This window comes from Nicotiana tomentosiformis, chromosome 12, assembly GCF_000390325.3.
Source record: "Nicotiana tomentosiformis chromosome 12, ASM39032v3, whole genome shotgun sequence".
Taxonomy (NCBI): Eukaryota; Viridiplantae; Streptophyta; class Magnoliopsida; order Solanales; family Solanaceae; genus Nicotiana; species Nicotiana tomentosiformis.
Window position 1 is genome coordinate 74,498,196 of NC_090823.1, and position 9,295 is coordinate 74,507,490.

Sequence of the window (9,295 nt, forward strand, 5' to 3'; positions counted from 1 at the left end):
CGAGTTGGAGGAAGAACAGTTTCACAACCAGTTTCATCGCACGATTCAGAATATTAAAGAAGGGTATTATTCCTAAATGCCCATGTAGCATCCTAATTATAGATGTGGTCGACAACACACCGATAATAAGGACTCTACTAGACATGGCTCCGAGACATCCTAGGACACTTAAAAACCTATGGCTTTGATACTAAGTTTGTCACACCCCAAACTCGAGGAGCGCGACCGGCGCTCAACCGAGAGAACCCGTCCGAGAAAGACTGTTAGATTACCTTCTACCCAAACTCATCCATGAATAAAGAGGAGATGTACTCCATTAATCAACACTGAAAAAATTTCATTAATAACTTCCATTTCATTCCCATTGGCAGCTTCATTCATAATTTCCAAAATATTTCGTGTTTATAGAATTAATGAAAAACATGATTTCCAAATACCAACATTTCTAGTTCAATTCCCAACATCAACCACAACCTGTTTACAGAGCCTCTAAGTACAACAGAAGAAAAATATGGAAATGCCGGCAACAAAGCCCGCTATACCTCAACCACAAAGTATATGAGAAACAAAAGATACATGACCCCGAAATGAAGTGGGGCTCACCAAGTCAGCTGAAGAGAGTGTACCGCTATCACTGATCAATACCGCCTGTTGTAGAACCACCTGCATCCGTTAAAGATGCAGCGCCCCCAGCAAAAGGGACATTAGTACCGTCGAATAACACTAGTATGTATAGCTAAAAGTCCTCTTTCAAAATAGAATGCCCATATAAGAAAAGGCAACACATAGAAACAACAAGTCTCAATCAATAATATCCAAATGTCCAATTAAAACATAACAATTTTCAAAATACGAATTTCATATACAATTTTGGTTGGGAGATCATTAACACCGATATTCCACCGTCTTTGTTAGCACGGAGTCCGATCATGCCCGATCGGCTAGGACATCTCCCCACGGACAATGTAGTTTGACACGTGATGTGAAAAAAAAATGTTACCAAGAGTAGTACCACCATGTGCGCAACAAAGATTACGATCTCCACCCGATCAGCTAGGTCGTCTTCCTACATATGCCGTATGGGTTGACTTTTCCATTCCACAATTATTACCAGTTTATCCCAATTAAGGGGAATAATATCACAATTTCATTCCAAATAAGGGGAATAACCACAATCCACCTCTACACCGGCACGTATAGTTTCAGGTGTGGGCCTTATGACCCACCCTTCCTCGGTTTTACTAATGATGCTCCCAAATTTTTTTTTTTGATTTGATTTGCACACAAAGGTAACATAAATACAATTGTACTCACCTCAACATCTTTCACTTTGTATAAATTTTCATTAGTATTTTTAGTCATTCACAACGATAATATTTCCTTGGCTCATTTGGCCATTCACAAGATTCCTTATTCCTGGCACGATGGCCGTATTTCATATTCCGTACTTTCACCTCTTTCAATTTCAAAGATCACCATCAAATATCAACATATAGAAATTTTTAGAAATCATATACTTCAAATCCATTTAAAATGGGAACTTCAAACACAATTGGTTTTTTCCCAAAGAATGAGGCATACCAACCAACAATAGAAACACACATGAAAAATCATAAACAATCAATACACCATTTACTCTTGCAATACTTTTCCCCAGAAATGACAATGTACAATTTCAACACATGAGTATATAAAACTCAAATCACACTGAATATATTTATAAAGCAAAGCATTAGTTAAAGCAACCACTAATGGGCATGAATTGAGTATAAAATCTCTTAGGCAAATTCTATTTTCCAAATCACTTTTAACACAGTTGAGTCAAGGCTCATTTCATATTCTTTATCACATTCTCTCAAATCATTTGGACTACTAGCCACAGTTATAACTTAAATTCTTGGCACGTTGGCCACACTCTATATCTCCAATTCATTTATTTTACTTCCAACCATCTTTATAGATTATCAACAATAAGACATTTCCAAATCAAAACTTTAGGTACACATATGAGCAACTAAGAGTCTTAAGAATATCTCGAGTATTTCTCACCCAATTGGTATACTAGTTTTTATTTAAAACACGACTCAAAGCCACAATATTTTAATACGCAAATCATACTTTGAACATCGACCTTTCGACATAAGGCTCATTCGGGATAATCAAGTTTATAGGGAATAACCCGGAATATAGAAGTTAGGAATATTGATCCAATCATTCTTGATCTTACAGAAACATTATGGAATTCGATTCTAAGAGAGAAAGTTTGGCCAACATACCTCAAATTCTTCCCTTAATGATACTACAATGATGCACTACACTAATCAACTTCAATCTACAATAACAACATCCAATGAGACCAATATTAGTAACAAATCCATAGGTTCATTGTATTCGTAAATTTCATCGCCAAGACTACCATTCACCTTCTATCTTAATTTCTCAAAAGTACTATTCATTCCATGAACTAGAATTTTATAATCCAATCTTTCAACCATTAAAACTTATAACAAATGCTTCAAATACTTCTAGCTACTCATAATAATTGAGTTTGAAGAATTGGAATTACCTCTAGTAGATCAATCTTTAAAAATCACAACTTTGGTGATTTTTGTGTTCTTGAGGATTTGAGGATGAAATCTTTTATTTGGATCTAAGGATGATGTTATAACTCATGTATATTGAGTAATAATCAACCCAAAATATCATTAACAACTTACCTTGGTCGATTGGACTTGATTTGAGCTCAAAATCGCCCCTTCACTTCAAGAACCCTAACCCCCAAATACATAAAATACCCTCTTTACCCGACCTTGTATTTATAGGCCCAGATTTCTGGGTTTTGGATGTGGCCCTGGATGCTTCGCATCCCCACTTCACTCCTCTTTGAAGCTCGGATGTGGACCTGGATGCTAAGGGCACTTCACTGCCAGCCTCTCTTTCGGACCCGGCCTCGGATGCTTCGCATCTGCAGGCTCCTTCGCTAGCCTTTGGTAATTTGGTCATAACTTCTTGTAGGAATGTCCAAATGACAAATGGTTTGAAGTGTTAGAAACTAGACTCAAAGACCTTTCATTTGATAGGTGATACATCACCTAACTCCTTATATATATATATATATATATATAAGCCCGTCCAAAATATGGTGTTATGCGTACTCATTTGGAACTTTAGTCTATCATGAAATTTCCAACTTGACTTGGACTTATGGCTCTCCCTAGACCCCACATCACTTATAATATGACTCGTACACTTATTATCATATCCAATTGATATCCATCCCATTAATAGTCCTGGTCTTCACACAAAATAATATAATTAGCGCACATCAACTTTTTTAATAGCGCTTAAGTACTTCGAAATTTTTTGGGGTGTTACAATTAGCAAACATAACTCTTGGCTCGAACTCTTATGACTCAGATCTATAGCACGATTTGGATTTGAAAGAAGGGTAACAGACTTCTAAATGCCTTATAGCTTCCTATTTATATAATGTGGTGCACAGCACATCTATAAACAAGGCTCTACTAGACACGGCATGTACACTCTCTAGTATAGAACTGCTCTGATAACATATTTGTCACGCCCCATACCTATAGAGGCGTGGCCAATACCCAGTGCCATACTCGGCCCGAGCGTACCACTCTATAATTGTGAACTCTGGAGGGATAACCCTCAACTTAGGCTGATGAGGGCATATCCAAATAACGTCTGAAAATTATCTGAAAATAACGTCTCTCTCATCTGAGGGGTAAACATATCCAAAAGCTCATATATATAACTGTGCAAGCCGACGAAGCCGCAATGAACGTCTACAACTAGCAATACCAAACTGAATATGCACACAGGGCTAGCAAGGCCACAATACTAACATACAAAATATACAAGACTTGTCTACAAGCCTCTAGAGATAACAAAATTGCATAATGGTCGGGACAGGGCCTCGACCTACCCATCAAACCTGTATATATAAAATGGACTCCAGGGTCTAGACCTAGTAACTCCGAGTAAGTGGAGCTTACCAACCGAATTGATGTTTGACTCTGTCTACTAGGAAGGTCTATCCAGTTGTCTATCAGGACCTGTAGGCATGAAATGCAGCGTCCCCAGCTGTTACACCCCATATTTTCGTACGTGAAAGTACTTCAAAAATAAATTGATGGAAGCTCGGAAATGAGATATTACATCCCGCATTTTCGTACGTTAAAGTTTCGTTATAAGTTAATCGATGTAAGCTCGGGAATGAGATTATTTTAAGATTATAAGTATTACGCTATTTCAAATAAGTGATAAGTAAATTCGTGAAGGAGAGAGGGTAAGAGGATTGAAGAAAATGAGTTTCATCGAAGTTTGACAATTTGGGGATAACATACGGTGCGAGCTACAATACCCGGTACGTATGGACTAGTGCCATACAAGGAACTACATGACCATGATAGTATGGTGTATAAGGTATGTTAAAAGTAAGTAGTATTTTAAGTAAGTTGGGATAATTCTTAACTATGTGGGTAATTTGTTAATTATTAGATAATGGGGATTACTTAGTTAATTAAGGAATTGTTGGGTGATTAATTAGAGAAATTGGATAAGATTAGATTCTTCCCTAACGTGGCAGCCCATCACTATAATTAGTGACTCATGAATTATGTTGCAAAATGGCAAAGTTAGGTGAATTTTGGGTGGCTTAGTAATTATGCAAATGGGGCCCATAAATCTTAAATGTAAAGGACTTTCATATATCTTTAAGTGAGACACTTACGGATGGAAAATCTCAAACAAGATTCATATGACTCTTTTATAAAGTAAGATAGATTAACGTGAGTTTGCTTCAGCAAGTTCATACAAGAATATGTATATACATGTAACGTGAGTTCTTCAATAAAAAATTCATACGAGACTACTTAATGTTATGGCAACGGGATTTTGCGATTCTAAGGGAGTACAGTGCAATCTTTCTCAAGAATATCATACGGATTTTCAATACCCCAGGTATGTTAAGGATAAGCCCTTATTTCATTTTAGCATGATCTCATAATTACATGTGTTTGATAACGAGGCATAAAGAGAAGTTCATACTCCCGAATTTATATACATTATCATAGTCTCATAAATTACAGTATTCTCTTTATCGGGACTTCATATTTAATTGAGTATTGTCTTCTTCCAATCAAGAGAGCAGAAAGCCTATATATATAGTATTACAGTATTGTCATTACCATTGAGCTATAATCGATGGGCAGGCCCCTATTGGACAACCTCTGATCAGATGGTAAGTTATATACCGAGCCTACTGTGGCCGAGCGCCTATGAGCGAGCCCAGAATGGCCGGAATACAGAGCCTAGTATGGCCGAGCACCTATGAGTGAGCCTACTACGGCAGAGCAGTTATATATACCGAGCCCTATAAGGCCGGACAACTATTTTACTTACTATATTGAGAGAGGTGAGTCAGTATCAGCAGGTAAGCATATCTTCAAATTATCTTTGACTCCCTGTTACTATCAGTTATTATATTATCAGTTAAGTTTCAGCTTTCAGTCATTCTGTTGCCTTACATACTTGGTATATTATTTTGTACTGATGTCCCTTTTGCCGGGGACGCTACAATTCATGCGTACAGGTTCAGACAGACAGACGAGTAGATCTCCTCAGTAGGTATTCCCCGAGTTTAGCTTGATCGGTAAGCTCCGTGTCCTTCGGAGTTGCCGGGTCTAGAGTTTTACGTACATCTTGTGTATATATGTATATATATGTTATGAATAGGTCGAGGCCCTGTTCTGATCACAGTACATCCATCAGTAGAGGCTTGTAGGCATATCTTGTCAGTTAGTGCAGTATGTTGGACTTGTAAGCCTTGTATGTATATTTTGTTGGTTTGCCAGCTGTAGTAGTTATGACGGCATTGTCGGCCATCTTTATATTGATATTTAGTCAGCTTTCACAAATTGTCTTACAATATGGCCCATGGCCAAAGTATGACATTATATGTTCTGAGTCCCTTAGTCGCAAGTTGGTACGCAAGGATAGGTGAGGCACCGGATGCCGGTCTTGCCCCCAGGTTCGGGGAGTGACAGAAGTGGTATCAGAGCAGTTATGTCCTAGGGAGACTACAAGCTGTGTCTAGTAGAGTCTTGTTTATTGGTGTGTTGTGCACCACACTTATAAGGATGAGGCTACATGGTATTTAGGACTGTCACTCTTTCTTCTTACTCTAGATCGTGTGGTAGAGCTTAGTTGTAAGAACTAAATTTCCTAAACTCTATCTTATTCATAATATGACGATGCCTATATCTAGAAAGACTGTTGGTAAGAGATTGTAGGTGGCTGTGAAAGAGTTGAGTCAGAGGAACTCGATTTTGCCTGATGCTTAAATGTAAGGTCTTCAGTAGATCATGTGTGTACTAAGACGTGTAAGCCTCTTGATAAGGAGCCTTAAGGCAAAGAATATCCATCCACCCCTATGGTGAAAGGCAATGAGAGAGTCAGAAGATAGATACAAACTTCAACAAGTAAAATGAGCAAGATGAGAAGGGTACGAGGTACCCAATTAATGAAGATTATCGGTATTTTCAACTCCGACAGAAAAATATAAGCATTGTGAGTTACCTTAAACAGTAACGGAGGTATGTAGAATTGGCCCCACCCATCTCAGTTATACCCTATTGAGGGCTAACAGGTGTAGTTACAGAAAAGGACGGGATATTAGGATCCGGCTGGGGTTAGAGTAATCCAAAATGGTGAATCGATTATTTGTGTTAGTTGACATTTCCGAAGGATATTACAAAGGTGTTAATAGATTTCCTTGCGAGGCACCCAGATGGTGCACTCTAGAATATTATAATTAGATGTGAATATTAGCATGATCAAAAATAAAATTCAGAAGATAAGCACTGAAAGCCTGGAAGGGATAAATATTACCTTAGTATGGCTCGCGTTCCTAGTAGAGCGAGAACGTTAAGCAACCTGAAGAGCCACTGGATGGAGCAAAGGGGAGCTAAAAGCAAAAGAATATCTTGTTCGAGTTTTCAGAATAAAGTGATAGACATAAATGTTAGCGGGAAATAAGAAAAGATTTAATGAAGCATTATGAGTAAGATATGATACATGGATGACAACGGTAGATCAAAAGATGACAGTATTACAGAGTCTATAGTCAAGTGAAGGAAAAGACGAGAGGTGACATGCCTTGAGACAACAAAAGAGTATAGGCCATAAAGTCATATCCTCATTTCGAGAAATAAGTTTGTGACTCCAACGCGACTACCAGAAGGAAAAGTTAGACCCAGAGTAATAGAAATCAGTATGGGCTGGTGAACAAGATAAACTAAACATGAATTAGGGACTGAATGATTTGATAATGGTCGATGTCATGAGAATTTCAGATTTCATTTCGGCGATAATGGAATGGACAACAGAAGAAGATTCATGAGAAATTCAGAGAATGGTCATTCAGGAAGACGCTTCCCTAAAGCAAGAAATGTGAGCAAAGTTCGGCTTAAGGAACTGTATGTGCCAGTTATACTAAGTGTCACCCTCGCGAGTAAGGAAATTATTATCCTTGTTACATAAGGATTACCGCGAGGCAAGTAAGGGTCATCGATGATGTGAAAAGATGCCAAAGATAAAGAGGTAAAACATCTATACGTAGATAATCGTAGCACTAAATCATAGTACTCCCCAAAAAGGGGGAATATGGAGCGATGTGGCATTAAGTTAGAATTAAGTGATTCTAGTAACTATGGAATGGTAAAGGAAGAATGCAATAAAAATGAGAAAGGGATGAGATTGCACTTTTCAAATCCTACAGATATGCTATGATTCCAGAACATTATGCAAGCACGATGTCAAGGAGAGGAAGTAAGGGTTCCGGCCCGGGATGTTTTTGATAAATAAGGAGCCGGTGCGAGAGGTAAGTTAAGACAAAAGGAATAACCCAAGAAAGATTGCATGGAATATTGATATGAAAATAGGCCAAAGAGTAGTTAGCAGTTGACTCAGGAAGAGCCTAGTTGTGGCTAGACAGGTGGTTACAGACGAATCAACAGATCCTGCAAGATAAACATAGTAAAACCCAATATAGTGAATTCAGTCTTGCAGATATGACACCGTAACCTTGAGAAATATTAATCTAGGAGTTGGGGTAGTTAAAGGTATTGTATGATTGTTACGGAGGAAAAAGATAGTGGCACTGGGAAGACAATCAAAATATCAGCTCGGAAGCAACCCTACGAGCACAAGGGCATGAAGGTAAGTAAGTAAGGGTAATTACAAGTAAGAAAGAACATCAAAAATTCCGCCGCGTAAACGATGTAATAAGCTCGCAGCCTTGCAAGAATCAGAGGGTCCTCCCTAAGTACTACAATGAAAGAACAGCTGAGGAAGTAAGGAAGAAGGCTTCGACCTAAGCTCAGTGACCTAAAGAGAAAATGATCTTATAACAACAGTCTCACAACAACGTTGTATGCACTCCATAAGAAAGTGGCACCTACCGTGGCTAACAGACAGAAAGTAAAAATCAGAAATGATATTCAAGATCATATGAGTGGTAAGGAATTCCAATATATATGGGCACTGAGATAAGTTAAGTATGCATGCAACAATGGGTAGAAAGACCAGGAAAAGTAATTGCCTACGTTTGAAGAAAGCTGAGAAGGAACGAAAGGAATTATTCGATCAGTGATCTAGAGTAAGTTACGTCATGAACGCACTTACGATTTTGGAATATTATCCATGCAACATATATACTGACATTCATACAGCCGTAGAAGACTCTGGTATAAGTTAAAAGAAAGAATTGAGCCCGGGGTATAAACAAAGGATTAAATTGTTAGAAGATTATATCATGGATATTCTATAGCGCCCATAGAAGGTTAAAGTAATAACTAATAACAAAAGCCGCAAATCAGAAGATAGCTCAAGCCTACATGAAGGCTGATCAGAAGGAAGAGGAAACTAAAGAGTTACATCAACCAAATAAATCAGAAGTCTGATTATTAGACCCAGATATTATAGAAATTGTGATTAAGAACATTGCAGACTTACTGTAATATCAGAGGTACAAGAGAGATAGTAAAACAACCATATTCTATAACGGCTTTACGATAAAGCCAGAAAACAACCATATTCTATAACGGCTTTACGATAAAGCCAGCTAGAAGAAGTACCAACCTCATACGAAGTCAGTATGAAGCTCCCATCGGATTGTGTATGCACCAAAGGTGCAAGTATTATAATATAGCTTCAAGTTGTGGATGTGAATTATACCTATGCGGAAGGAAGGTTATGAAAGAGATAAAAG